The sequence below is a fragment of the Centruroides vittatus genome, unplaced genomic scaffold (assembly GCF_030686945.1).
Source record: "Centruroides vittatus isolate TY-2023 unplaced genomic scaffold, ASM3068694v2 contig_13, whole genome shotgun sequence".
Taxonomy (NCBI): domain Eukaryota; kingdom Metazoa; phylum Arthropoda; class Arachnida; order Scorpiones; family Buthidae; genus Centruroides; species Centruroides vittatus.
The window spans coordinates 405489-420688 of NW_027120828.1; the positions used below are offsets into that span (position 1 = coordinate 405489).

The 15200-nt window shown below is 34.6% G+C and overlaps 1 protein-coding gene across 1 annotated transcript in view; it reads right to left on the minus strand.

Annotated features, from left to right (window-relative positions):
- The window catches only part of LOC136989687 (uncharacterized), a 39523-nt gene that overhangs the window by 3457 nt on the left and 20866 nt on the right, over positions 1-15200 (minus strand). The gene's annotated exons all lie outside the window — the stretch shown is intronic.

A 15200-nucleotide genomic window follows, 5' to 3' on the forward strand; every position in this document is an offset into this window, starting at 1 on the left:
TCCCTTACAGTACGTCACATTGACAAAATAAAACAGCCTTTGATTCACTATACACATACAAAAATATTTCTAAAGTATCGTCACCAGGGGGTGGCTTTTCTCATCTACATTTTACCAGCGCCTATTTCATCGTAGATAAAAGCCGAAACGACCCCAAGAAGGTATGATGGAAGAATAGAAGACGTCCGTATATCACCAGTAACTGCTTTTTAAAAATGTTTATATTTTTAATTACTTTATATTTGTGTTTTTTAAAGGAATGTTTGGCGGCCAGTAGCCTCAAAGGAAAGGTCAGTCGCCAAAAATGTAATGTCCAGAACACAATAAATGGTGGTTCCTTATTTTGGGAAGGACTTTGTCTTCAAATAATTAATCATAATTATCGCCATCGGACGAAGATTTACAAAAATATATACACATACACTTTTTTTTTCTGTAACTCTTTCCGCCCTGTGGGTACTAAGAGGGCCTCTTATAGCAAGCCCATTATGGGTTCGTCCATGCCCACAATGGGACGGCCGGGTGGTGAGGGACGGGGACCGACATAGAGTATACTATAAATTACTCCCTATGGAATTTCGTGTGTTTGGGTGTATATCTGAACTCAGTGGACCGAGACGAGTTCAACGATACTCTACTTTTGGACCGGAGACGAAAAATAATAAAGTTATCATACTTTTTTCCGGCGATCGTGCGATGATAGGGAGTCGCGTCGCTCTCCGCTAAGTCGGCCTCGCTATCGCGATCGGGAGTCGCGTGCTTGCCGTTAAAATTGCCTTTAGTAGACGTTTCCCCCTTTTTTTACTTTGTTCAAGAACTACCGTGAATCGATTACTAGTTTAGCACATGGCGGCGTATGGTGGCTCCCATACGAAAGGTCAGTCGGGCCGCCATGTTCACTGCCATAAGTAACATTAACCGAAATGGCGATCGCGCGATGATCGGAAGTCGCGTCGCTCTCTCCGCTCTCGTATCGCGTGTTTAACGCTCCGGGAGATGACCGTAGTCCGATGTCACGGTTTGCAGACTTTACCGCAAGATGGCAATACTAGCAACTACGGTGCCGTCTGCATGAGAGCATTAAAAAAGTATGGTAACTTAAAAAGTGTGATAACTTTTTTTTATTTTTCGTCCCCGGTCCAAAATTAGGGCACCGTTGAACTCGCCTCGGTCCCCTGAGTTCAAATATATAATCAAAGTCCTGAAATTCCATAGGGAGTAATCTATAGTACACCCACCGACATATCCGGACGGACTACCCCCCGAAAAATTCCTGGGAATTTTTTGACCCGTCCGGATTCGATCCTGGGTCCCCAGAGCGGCAGGCTACTAACCTTGACTGCTCGGCCATCCGGCCGCTTACGCACATACACTATTGCTTCTCCAACTTTTTAATTATTTATTTTTTTCTAACAGTTATATTTTTTTATAATTGCCAAATTATTAAAAATAAAATGTTTTATTAAATTGAAATAGTTTATCCTGTTAATCCACAACCATAAATCTACAAAGCTTTGAAAAAAGAAAAAAGCAATTTTTTATTTATTACTTATTGCAAAATATGTATAATCCACGTACAAAAGTATATACAGGGTATTTATTAAATTATCTGTTAATAAATTTCCCGAACTTTATAAAATATTAATAAACTAAAAAATCATTGTTTTGTTACGCAATAAAAATTATTAAAATGAAAAATGATAAATACCATTTAAATTACAATTATTTATCATTTTTTGCATTTTGTAACTTTTTGGAGAAATTTTGGGTCCTAAAAATATTCTGCACCCATTAGTTGTAATGTAAGGAATCGATTCCGACCCGTTATATTTTGTTTGGGAATTATTATTAATTCATTTTTTGTCAGTCGTAGAGAAACCGTGTTGTGCTAGATTGCTTATTCGAATCGTTAAACACAAGATCGTGTTATTAACTCAATCACTTGGCTTTTGACTCCACCTTTTTTAATAAAGGTGGAGTCAAAAGCCAAGTGATTGAGTTAATAACACGATCTTGTGTTTAACAATTCGAATTCATTTTTTCTTATTTAATTTGAGCATTTTATTTTCTTTAAGGATAGACTACCCCATTTCACCCGGCCAAAATTCAAAATTCACCGTACTACAAAAACTGCAGGATGCAATTTATTACGTCATCGAACCTGAAAGCGACATCTCGGGAAGACAACCTCAGGAAGTTAGAAAAAAATGATCTCCCGCCCCAAATTGTCACCCAAAAGGAACCACGAAATTAATAAACGATTAAATGTAAGGACGATGATATGACTTAACAAACAAAGATTACTAAAATTACCAAATGTTAGTCGTTTAAATACGTAAATAGGGTCGAGTGGGCGTAATCATGTAATGTCGTCACAATCGCATTATAACACGAGATGAAACTAAGGATCGAGCGAAGAGGTCTCACTCAGCTGTGAGTATAACTTTGTTTCGTGATCTACCGTAGCGTCTGGAATACCAGTGCCTTGGTGCTACAGCGACCTACTGGCTTAAGGATTTTCCCTTCTGTCAGCGTTTCTCTGTTTCTTACTGGAATAACTGAGGTGTGTGGTTTTGCTTTTTTGCGCCTTAGGCTCCCGTTAACATTTGCAGTTGAGTATTTGTTACTTCAGAGTGTTTGCTCACCCCAGTAGAATACACTCTGGAATCGGACGAAGTAACGCCTCTGCCAGACGCGGCGTTGCGCTCTCGTCTTGACAACCTGAGGGGTGATCTCCTCGATTACCAAATTGAAAAAACTCAAATCATGTCAATCTGGTTTCCCCGCAACACCTATTGACTATATTTCTGCAAGGCCGGACCCCTCTATCACGTCTCCTGCCAGTAAAATTACACGTGGCACTCTAACCGCACTTTCAAAAGCCGGTACTTCTGTCCGATATTCGCGAGGAGATCCCTCATTCTTAAAACTAGAGTTAGTCTAATAGCCAAACTCGAGAGGCTTCCTGTTTGCGGGCAGCTTGACCAGGACAGCAGCCAAACTGCCTATCTTTTATGCAGAGTTGACGACTTCATAACTATACAGGAGCAGTATGCTACTCTCACGGAGTCAAACCTACCAGTCATAGAAGTCCGTCACTTTACGCGGAAAGACTGAAATTCGTCGTTCCGAGTACAACAGTGGAGGATACTATAGATTACCACCTGTGGAATTTCGGGACTTTGAGTATATAATACTTCGGGAATTTGAGTACCTGAACCGTGGGGACCGAGACGAGTTCAACGATACCTTATTTTTGGACCGGAGACGAAAAATAAGAAAGTTATCATAGTTTTTAAGTTATCATACTTTTTTAATGTTTTCATGCAGACGGCACCGTAGTTGCTAGTGCTGCAATCTCGCGGTAAAGTCTGCAAACAAATTTTAAAAAAGCACTCTGAAAGGCAAGAAATTGCACAGTCGAATGCTACTTTCTTTTTTTCTTTTCTTCAAGAACTACCGTGAATCAATAACTAGTGACGTTAAACAATTGGCGGCCTGCCAACGGTTCCCTGCCGGGGGGAGTCCGTCGGAAACACGAACAGTCGAACGCCAGTTCCTTTTTTTCCTTTTGTTCAAGCATCGCGACTCCCGATCGCGATAGCGCGGTCGGCTCGTAGTACTAGCCAACCGCGAGCGATAGCGAGACTGAAAAGCCGTAGCCCCCGAGGTCGACGAGCGCGAAGGTGTGCAAAAAGGACTTAACTCTAACTGTAGACGATAGGTGTGCTCGTGGATCATCATCTGCCTTTGTTGAAGGTATATATAACCGACTTGCCGGACTGCCTGTTAAACACGCGATAGGCTTAGTAAACAGAGCAACGTGACGCCCGATCATCGCGCGATCGCCGAAATAAGTATGATAACTCTCTTATTTTTTTGCCTCTGGCCCAAAAGTAGGGTACCGTTGAACTCGTCTCGGTCCTCTGAGTTCAAATATATACTCAAAGTCCCGAAATTCCATAGGTGGTAATCTATAGTACACCCCAACAGGGTATTTCTCGGTCACAAGCAGGGCCGGATTAACCCACTTTGGGGCCTAAGACATTTTTTCCTACCGGGCCCCCTCCCTCTCCCACAAGAAATAATGCACACAACAAATATAAAACAAAACTAAATACAGTAATACCTCTACATACGAACGCTTCAGCATACGACATGAAATTCGAACATATTTTTGCTCCACGATACGAACAAAAGCTCACCATACGACGTTATATTAGTTCGCAGCGCCACCGTCATGATCACGTGTTCTTTCTGATTGTGACTGTGACCGATTTTATTGAAAAGAAACATCCCGAAAAGGTTTACACTGGCCGCATTGCTGCTCAGTTTAATGACATTTGCCTAAGTCATTTTAGAAACATTTTAAAAAGTAGGCAAAGCCAAACCTCTTTGGATAGATATTTTACCAAGCGACCTCTATCCAGTGAAAGTGCTGGTGGAAGTGAAGGAAAGAAAGCAAAAAGCAGTGAATAAAAAATTTTAAAAAAATTTATAAAACAGAGAAGATTAAAAAAAAATAGTGTTAAGTTATTTTTAGTTATTGATACATTATGTTATGTAAGTTAAGTTTTAGTATGATTTCCCTACTCCCTCTTTTCCACCACCAGTTTACGCCTCCATCGTCGTCTATCCTCAAAGGTCTATCTCAAGTGCAAATAAAGCTACATTTTTTAAATCAATTGTTATTCTATTATGGTTATTTATACATTTACAACTACAAAACGCATTTTTCAGTGTTTTCCTTACTAAAGTTATTTTTTTCAATGTACTACTTAGCTTTAATTTGAGTGTTTTTTCGTGTTGGAACGGATTATTTGGTTTTACATGTAATCATATGAGGAAAAATGATTCACCTTACGACATTTTCATGACAGTTTAGGAACGGATTAATTTCGTATTCTGAGGTACTACTGTAATGTGAAAAACTAAAACAAATCTTAAATTTTTATTAATAAAAAATATTTAATATACAACAAAAAATTTTAGTTTTTCTAGAAAAGTTTGTTTATAAATTTAAAAAAATTGAAATTTATTTTATTAAATGTCTAACAAAAGTTGTTATACAATAATGATATTACCTTAAAACATCAATTATTTAATTTAACCTTTTTGTTAATATTTAAATAATATAATATTTTACCCATGAGAGGTAAATTGAATAATGAAAAAAATAATTTAAATAAAAGCCAAGATAGTTTTTAAAAAGTAAGTACAGTCAAACCTGTTTTTATGCGCTCTTTTTATGTGCGATTTTTATTTGTGCGATTTTTTTAATGCGAATTTTTAATTTGTGCGGTATAGTTGGCGACTAGTCTCGTGCGATTCGTCATGTCTTACGTTGACTTATTATAGCTAAATAAACTTATTATAGCATAAATGCACTTATTATAGTAATATTATTGCATGAATATGCGAAAAATGAAATAATTTACTTTTTAAGTCAACAAAACATCACCTGGACAAAAATATGTAAAACAGACGATAGACCAGACGATGCAGTCAAGTGCTGACATCTGTTGTCAATAAATTCTATTTCGTACGGTTTTGAGTTATTTTCTATGTGAGACTTTTTTTATGCGGTCCCTGTTGACCGCATAAAAAAATATTTTTTAATTGTGTTGCGAAAACTATTATTTACAGCCATTCGTGAAGTTTCGTGAGATTTTTTTTATGCGTTTTTTTAATGCGGTCCCTATCCCCCGCATAAAAACAGGTTTGATACCTCGGTTTTCGTCGATAATCCGTCCGAAAACAATCGGCGAAATTCTAAACCGATGAAAACCGAGGCAATTATTTCCATACGAATCAATGTAAATCCAATTAATTTGTTCTAACACTCCAAAATACATACCAAAAACACATTTTATAGAAAATTAATATAGCGTTAAATACTAAAAGAAATAAGAAATTAATATAAAAACTAATTAGCATTAAGATAAAAGCAATGGAATTGTTCGGCTAGATACGCGGGGTCTTATCTTGTAAAAGCTGGACACGAGCTTCTAGCCTATATCGCCCCGTGGTAAAGTGTGACGTAATTGTCATGTAACAGTAGTTGTATGCGTTTATGATGGTCGTATCGAGGGAATAATGCCTTCCGGGAATTCCGTTTAATGGTTACTGGCCCCTATTCAGGCGTTACAGACGTGGAGATAACCCGGAAAACTTCACGTGGCCAGCCCGCCCTGGCAAAGCGCGAACCCACGACTGAACTCCCAGTGTTCAGGAAACGGAACCGTTGGCCAATGGCGGGCCATCGCGGGGTAATATTCACACAACGAGAAATAACGCCACACTGCGCCGGAAAACGCGTGGATCGCCCTTTGTTTTCGCAAAATTAGCAGCGAGGTCACTCGAGCACGCCGACGAAATCCGAGGCAATCGACGAAAACAAAGACAAATTTTTCGCGAAAAAATCGACTATAACCGAAGTCAACAAAAACAGAGGTATTTAAATAAACTTTATTTAAAAATTCTGTTTTCTAGTCTTTAATTCAGCAAAATTATCAATTATTTCATCATAATTAATATTATCCAAAGCATTTTGTTCGATGTATAAAACAGCTAAAGAATTTAATTTTGATTCATTCAGTGAGTTTCGTAAATAATTTTTTACACGTTTTAATACTGAGAATGACTTTTCACCAGATGCATCTGATATAGGCAAAGTTAAATATATTCGTGATAATATCTCTGTATTCGGAAATGTTGATACTATTTTTGTGCTCTTTATAAATTGCAGCATATCAGATGGCAACGTTAAATTTTGACTTTCGCAAATTAATTTAAATTGCAACAATTCCTCGTCCAATTCTTCAGTATCAATGTCGCCACTGTACCATTTTTTTTAGCAATGCGGTATCAATTGATACGTCTTCGTCGGCAGCTATGTTTGTACGAAGAGTTTTAAAAATTTTCATCAATATCTTCGTAACTTTTGCTTCTAACTTTTAATTGAAGAGATATTTTATCACAAATTACGTAGAAACAATTTCGCTTAAACATTTCTTGGCTCTGACAAAAACTTACATTTCCCTCATCATTATAAGCATCATCAAAGAAACGTTTTTTTTTTATTTGGAACCATTTTTTTAAATCACAATACACTTTTATTTCTGACGTGCTTAATGCCTCAGCTTCTATTTCCAGAAATGAACTTCTTAAACTATTAACGTAATGATATAAATTGTCAAAAATATTTACTGCAAAATGCTTGCATTTATTCTGGAAAGAATTTTATCCCAAATAACTGTTAACAAAATGAATTCTAAAGTATTCATTTTGTTTGCCATTTTTCGTGATTCTCCTTTAACAGAACATTTCTGAGATTCGTCTAAAGATATTTCAAGAAGAGCACTTTTTATTTGGTCGAACCCAGCGCGAATTGCTTTAACTGCATCAGCTCTACAAGACCATCTCGTAGTACATAACTTTTTTACTGTAAAATGTTTATTATTTGCGGCAAAAGTTTTTTTCTAAAATGTTCCACCTGTACGTAGAAGCCGAAAAAAGGTATAAATGATTTCCAGTAAATTAAAATATGTTATTGCTTGCAAGCATGATTCACTAGCACTATTTATTACCAGATTTAATGAATGCGAAGCACAAGGAACGTAATGGGCTGTTTCACTATGTCTTTTAATGCGGTTTTGGAGCCAATTGTATTTGCTGGACATATTTGCTGCATTATCGTAACTTTGTCCTTTACAATTGCTAATATCAAGTCCTAATTTTGCAATATTATGTAAAAGTTCATTTTCTGATGATTCCCCCGAGTGAGAATAAATGGAAATAAATCCAAAAAATCTCTCGATTGGGGGTTCCATCTTCTGATAAATAGCGCAATATAAAAGTTAATTAGTGTAAATGTGTTATATCAGGAGTAGAGTCGATTATTATAGAAAAATATTTGGCAGCTTTAACTTCTGACATTTTCTTGTTCAATATTTCAATAAATTCATCACAAATAGTCGAAGAAAGATAACTCACGTTGCCTTTTCCAGCTGATCCATATTGTTTTATATGCGATGCTAAAAAGTCGTCAAATTCTGCCAAATATTCAAGAGTTCCAATGTAATTCCCGCTTTGACATTCAGAAAAGAGTTCATTAGAGCCACGAAATGCAAGAGAATTTCTAGCGAAGAATTTAATTGTTGCTACTACCCGCAGCAGTACTTTTCTCCAGTATTTTGTTTTCTAAATACTCTTTTTCAACTATAGTATCTACACGTCCCTCAACTGAATTTTTTCCTATCAAAATTTCAATAGAATGCCTATGGTCAGTAGAACGTTCATGTTTTTTTACTCTTACATTTACATTTTTCCAGTCCGAGAAGCCTTCTATAAAAGCAGTTCTTCTGATCGCAAATATCTTGCAAACATTGCTTTACTTCATGCTTTACTACTTGGGCTATACACTAACCATTCTCGCTCAATTTTTTCACCGTTTGCTTTGTTACGAGTAAAAATATTTTTCTTTAATGTCCGAGTTACAGTTTTTCCACCTTCTGCCACTACTTTTTTAGCGGTGTGCACAAGAGAAATATTTGACGATGGTTTATTTTTAAGCAAATAATGTTGCGTGTCTATTGTTAAATTTAAAGGCCATAATGAAATGTCCAAATTGTCAAAAATTAAAATAGCATTAACGATGTTGGATCTACCTTCTACATTTTGTATTTCTACTTCATTAATTGCATTTTCGTTTTTCTTCTCAACCTCTGGTATGTTTTTGTCTTCTATGTTTTTCATTTCAACTACTTCAATTATATTTTCATTGTTTTCTGTCTTCTCTATTTGTACTTCTTGATTTTCACTGTTTCCAGAATATTCACCGACCTCCTTTTCTTCAGGCTCAACTTCCACATTGATATCGTCTACATTTGTATGAATAACATATTTTAGCAGAGCGTTTCTGTTTATTTACTTCTTCCAACTTCTTCATGCACTTTCTTTTCTCAGAACCCGAAGCGTGATGATAATTCATTTTCTCTAATATATTAAAATTTATAATTTAACAAGCTCAAATAATCAAAATTATAAAATTACAGTAGGACCCCCTACAACACGGGTTCATATGAGACGGATTCGTATAACACGCTAAAAGCGGCTCGTACCAGTATAACACGGTAAAAGAATGAGTCAGATTGTCATGGCCGACTCGTGTCTCAACAGGATTGGTCGAATCTGGACAAATAGTGGACATTGCACAAACCATTGAGTTTAAACAAGCAGCGGACCTACTAAAAAACATTTATTATTCAACAGCTATAAAAAGTATATTTCTATTAATGACGTCTCCAAAGTTCAGCGAATTTTTCGCAGAAAGAATAACTTATCGGGAAACACGCGTCCGCCGTTCAATGAGCCGCTCCGCGACGAAAACAAGCTTAAGCATGGGCGTGTTCGAACGATGCGCACTCGGTAAGTATTCCTACAATTTTTTGTTTATAGCATAGTTTATATGGGTTATTCCTAAAAAATTATACATGTTTTGGAAATGTTCGAGTCAAATTAGTCTAGAATCGATTAATTTTAAGGAAGAAAACCTTTCAAACAGCCGTACCGGCTAAAGTGCACGAGTGCCCGGCTCATGTATTTGTAAAATCTAAGTGACTTGTACAACACGGAGTTCATATAACACGGAACGTATCTACCGTGTTATACGGTTGTCTACTCTATTATAATAATGGTAAATGACCTACCTCTGAACCTCAACATGCCTTACAGTAGAAAAGTAAAGAATTCAAAATTCACACTTGCAACGAACTTCACACTGTTAAACACTAGAGGCGCCCCTAGCTACTATTTAAATTAACGATATAAATATTATTGTCCCAGGATGACACTGTTGCTACTACATTTACAGACATTGCTAAGAACATCCACAAGGGCACCCCAGCGATGATTTTCAGCTTTTATTCAGTATAATTGAGTATATTTTATTTATAAATGCCCACTAGGGGCGTCCCGAACGGCTAGTTTAACATTTCACAGGATGTTAAGAATACATATAGTTAATATTATTCTTATCGCTATAAAAAAATTCTAAATTATCGGAAGAATTACTTTCAATAAGAAGAAACATAAGAACATATTTTCTTTAGATTTTAGAATTTATAATAACGATATAAAAAGCAATATGTTTTTATTTGTTTATTATGTACAGTTGTCCAACAGAAAAGTAAACTATCTTATTTACAAATCTTTTCAAAATACAGTAGACAGTTTGACCGGGCCCTTCAAAAAACCGGGCCCTAGACATTTGCCTCATTTGTCTATTCGATGATCCGGCCCTGGATATAAGTGACAAACCGACTTTGTCATCTGAATCATCTGGATCATGCCCATCTATAACAAACAAAAAACGAAAAAGAAAGACGGATAACTTAAATTTACAGAAAGAAATGCTGGAGATAGAAAAGCAGAAAATTGAATGGTTGAGAAAAGCAGACGAGGAAGATGATGATAATTTGAACTTTTTTAAATCTTTAATACCTTATATGAAGCTATTACCACCAATTAAAAAACTCACTGTCAGATCAAAAATTCAAAATTTTGTACCTAATTTTTATATAATAATAAATAAAATTGTTACATGGGCAAGAGAAAGTTTTTAAATAAAGTAAGATATTATCTCCTGCAAGTACTTTAAAGAGTTTAAATTATATAGCATGTAAAAAGCCCTCTTTCGGTTGTTCCGACATGGCAAAATAAGCTTTAAAAAATAAAAATCATTAAAACGAAAATAAATTAATAAATATGCATTGAATTAAAAATAATCAGGTATTTTTACTAAATCGGCTGATCGTCCGCGATACGCAACAATATCGGCAACAATAGATTTTTCTCATTGTTTTACTTTCTTTGTTGTAAGTGGGCGATTTTCGAATGAGAAAGAAAGTTTTGCGATTTTTTGCTTCATTTCTTGAGAATAATTGCTTCGGATATAAACGTGAGTAATATTTTGGCAGATTACACAATATACTGTACAAATATTTTGATAAAAATAGAATTACCGATCTAGAAATTTATCATTGAGTAATCATAAGGTTTTTCAAGTTGAGTAAGAGCACAGAACTAGAATAAGAATATTTATTTAAAGATAAATTTCAATATTTTAAACTGATTTGTAATATTCCAAAACCGTTTAAAATATAAACTTTTATTTTGCATTATAATTTTTTTATTTATTATCAAGGCGATTGGCTTTATTCAAAATTTCCTGTAGTTGTCGTCTGTGTATATTCTCATGTTGAGTCTTACTGTCAAATCTGCATTAACTATTCTTATGGATCAACTTTCAATAGTTTCCTTTATTTGAATGTTATTTTTGAGCTTTTATTAATGAAACCAAGTTTAAAAAGTAATGTGTTTGGTAACGATCCACCGTGTAACAGAGCTTTAGTTACACCGCTGCCACTCGAACGCCATCTGGCGGCGTCCCAAACTAATAGTATTTTTTATGTTTCGTTGTGTTTTACAGCATGTAGGAATTATGCACGAACCTCACATGTACATAAATATTTGAAAATAATTTTTAAATAAAATTAATATAAACATAATAGTATAATAGAAACGAAAAAAAATTAAATAAAAAAGGGATTCCACGCAGGGAATCGAACCAACAACGTTCAGGCCTGAAACCTGAAGTTGGACGACCCGCTCCTACGAGCCACTGGCCAGACGAGAAAAAAAAAGTGACAGTTTGAGCTATTTAAGTGATTGTCCGATTTTCAAGTTTTAGTTTTCGGCGTCGCATTTTATACTTGGCACCTGCCAGTCATCAAGGATGCAAAATAACTTAATCGAGTTTGATCCAAATCAATGACCTCGACGTCAAACCTTTTTACATATCATTTATAAAAAATTTTTTAAAATATTACTTCTGTTTTTTAAGCAGTTGCTTCAATCGATTACGAAGCGATACACGTGAATATGTAGCTTGAGAACTGCTATACTACCGCTTCATAAACTCAGACGGTAACGATTGTAACGTGTGTTGCTACTTCCGATATTTTGTAGCATAAACTTTTTATACATCGTTTTGTTTCAAAGTTATTTTTTTCGCTATTTTGATATTTCTTTATAAATTTACATAGCGAAACATTACGTAACGTAAGAAACAAAATGTTTTTAACCGTAACGTACGACGAATTAAAATTTGTTATGATTTCATTGGCCGCCGCTATCTTGAAATTACAAGTTAGCTAGAAATTAAAAATTATTTTTTTCGCTATTTTTATATTTCTTGTAGAAATTTCTGTAGCGTAACGTGAAAATACGAAATATTTTTTATCGTAACAATTTTTATAAAACAAATTTTGATCAAAATTTGTTTTATTTGCAATGGCCACCGCCATGTTAAAATTGAAAATTCGCTAGCAAATAAAACTTATCGTTTACGCTATTTTCATATTTTTTGTAGAAATTTCTGTCGCGTAACATAAAAAACGAAATATTTTTTATCGTAACGTTCGAGAAATTAGAAATTTGTTATATTTCAATGGTCGCCGCTTCTTGAAATTAAAAGTTTTCAAAGCCTAAAACTCATTTCTTTCGCTATTTTCATATTACTTGTAGAAATTTCTGCAGCGTAACGTGAAAAACGAAACATTTATTATCGTAACGTTCGAAAGATTAGAATTTGTTATATTTCCAAATGGCCGCGGCCATCTTGAAATAGAAAGTCCGCTAGAAATAAAAAATTTCTTTTACGCTATTTCGATGTTTGTTGAATTAAAAATAATCAGGTATTTTTACTAAATCGGCTTGATCGTCACGCGAAACGCAACAATATCGGAAACAATACGTTTTTTTATTTATTTTTTTTGTTGTAAGTGGGCAATTTTCGAATGGGAAAGCAAGTTTCGCGATTTTTTCTCTATGTGTTGGAAATAATTGCTTCGGATATAAATGTGAGTAATATTTTTGCTAATTACACCATATGCTGTACAAATATTTTAATATAAATATAGCTACAGGTTTAGAAATTTATTATCGAGTAATCATAAGGTTTTTTAAGTTAAGTAAGAGCACAGAACTAAAGTAAAAATATTTATTTAGAGATAAATTTCAATATTTAAACTGATTTGAAATATTCTACGCCCGTTTAATATATGCGTAACGTAAAACATAGCGTAACGTAATAAAGGAAATATTTTTAATCGTAACGTTTGACAGATTGAAATTTGTTCTATTTCCACTGGACGCCGCCATCTTGAATTTGAAAGTTCGCTAGCAATTAAAAGTTATTTTTCTCGTTATTTTCATATATCTTGTAAAAATTTAAATAGCGAAACACTGAGTAACGTAAGAAACGAAATTCTGATCCAATAGTTGGCATTGCACAAACCCTTGAACTTAAACGAGCGCTAAACCTACTAAAAACATTTATTATTTAACGGCCATAAAAATTATATTTTTATTAGTGATGTTTCCAAAGTTAAGTTATTTTTCTGCGAAAAATTCGCTCATCAGGAAACACGCGCCCTTTGTTCGATGAGCCGCTCCGCGACGAAAATAAGCTTAAGCAATGGCGTCGACGAACGGTGCACATACGGTAAGTAATCCCACAATTTTTTGTTTACTGCATAGTTTATATGGATTATTTTTTAAAAAAAACTATACGTGAATTGGAAATGTTGAGTCAAATTAGTCTAGAATCGATTAATTTTATGCAAGAAAATCTTACACACAGCCGTTACTTCTAAACTGCACACGTGCCGGGCTCTGATTGGCTCATGTATCTAAGTGACACGTAAAACTCGGATTTATATAACACGGAACGTATCTACCGAGTTATAGAAGAGTCTACTGTAATTTTAATGGCCACCGACAGCTTAGAATAGAAAGTTTGCAAGAAATCAAATATATTTTATTTTTATATCGATGTTTCTTGTAATAATTTAATTAGCAAAACATTGCGTAACGTAAAAAACAAAATATTTTCAATCGTAACGTTCGACAAATTATAATTTTTTATATTTTTAATTGCCGCCGCCATGTTGAAATTGAAAGTTCTCTAACGAATAAAAGTTATTTTTTCTCTTTATTTCGATATTTCTTGAATAAATATACATAGCGTAACATTACGTGACGTAACATACGAAACGTTTTTACCGTAACGTTCGACAGATTATAATTCGTGATATTTTCAATGGCCGCCGCAATCTTGAAATATAATGTTCCCTAGAAATAAAAACTTATTTTTTATTTTATATCGATTATTTTTGTAAAAATTTAATTAGCGAAACATTGCGTAACGTAAGAAAAGAAATAATTTTAATCGTAACGTTCAACATATTAGAATTTATATTTCTAATGGTTGTTGCTATCTTGAAATAGTGAGTTTTTTCGAATTTTTTTATATTATAAAATAAAAGTATAAATAAAGTTGAAATAGATATATCTATTGTTTGCCTAATGCTTAATATATTTTTATAAATCTATTTATTAACCAATTAAAAGACATTGATAAAATTATTAATTAACTTGTGTATATATATAAATTGTATAAAATTTATCTTGCTTTATTCATTTTTAATTAATTCAATATGACATTTCGAAAATACAGTAGAGCATCGATTATCCGACCCGATTAACCGTCACATCGGTTAACCGACCGCGTTCTAGTCGGCAAATTCAAATGTCTGTTAGTGATGTGGCGCTACAATATTTGACTGTCTTGGCTACTTTAATATTATTTTTGTTAAATTTTTGCGTGTTTTAGCTGGCAACACTGGCTCGACCATGAAAGGGAGGCCAGTATTTAAACCAGGCTTGATTTTCTATTTTTGCTTTATTTTTGTATTTATTTTGTGCAAAATAAATAAATAATTTTTAACGATACAATAGCGACGATCACAAGGGCGTCGCCAGAGGGGGGCAGAGGGGCAGTTGCCCCTCCCTAGACATGCGAAAAAAATTATTTAAATGCTAAGTCATTTATTGCCCGATTTATAATTCCCGCGCGAAAAACCCAAGAAGATTATGTTTTAATTAAAATAATCTTCTTAAGCTTCTTAAAATTTATGAATCGTTTTTATTTTACCTACATACAATTCATATCCTCTATCAATTTATATCATCTTGCCCCCCTGGCCCATTGGCTGGCGACGCCCTTGGACGATCATTCGTGGCCGGATGGCCGAGCGGTCAAGGTTAGCAGCTTGCCGCCCTGGGGAACCTGGGAT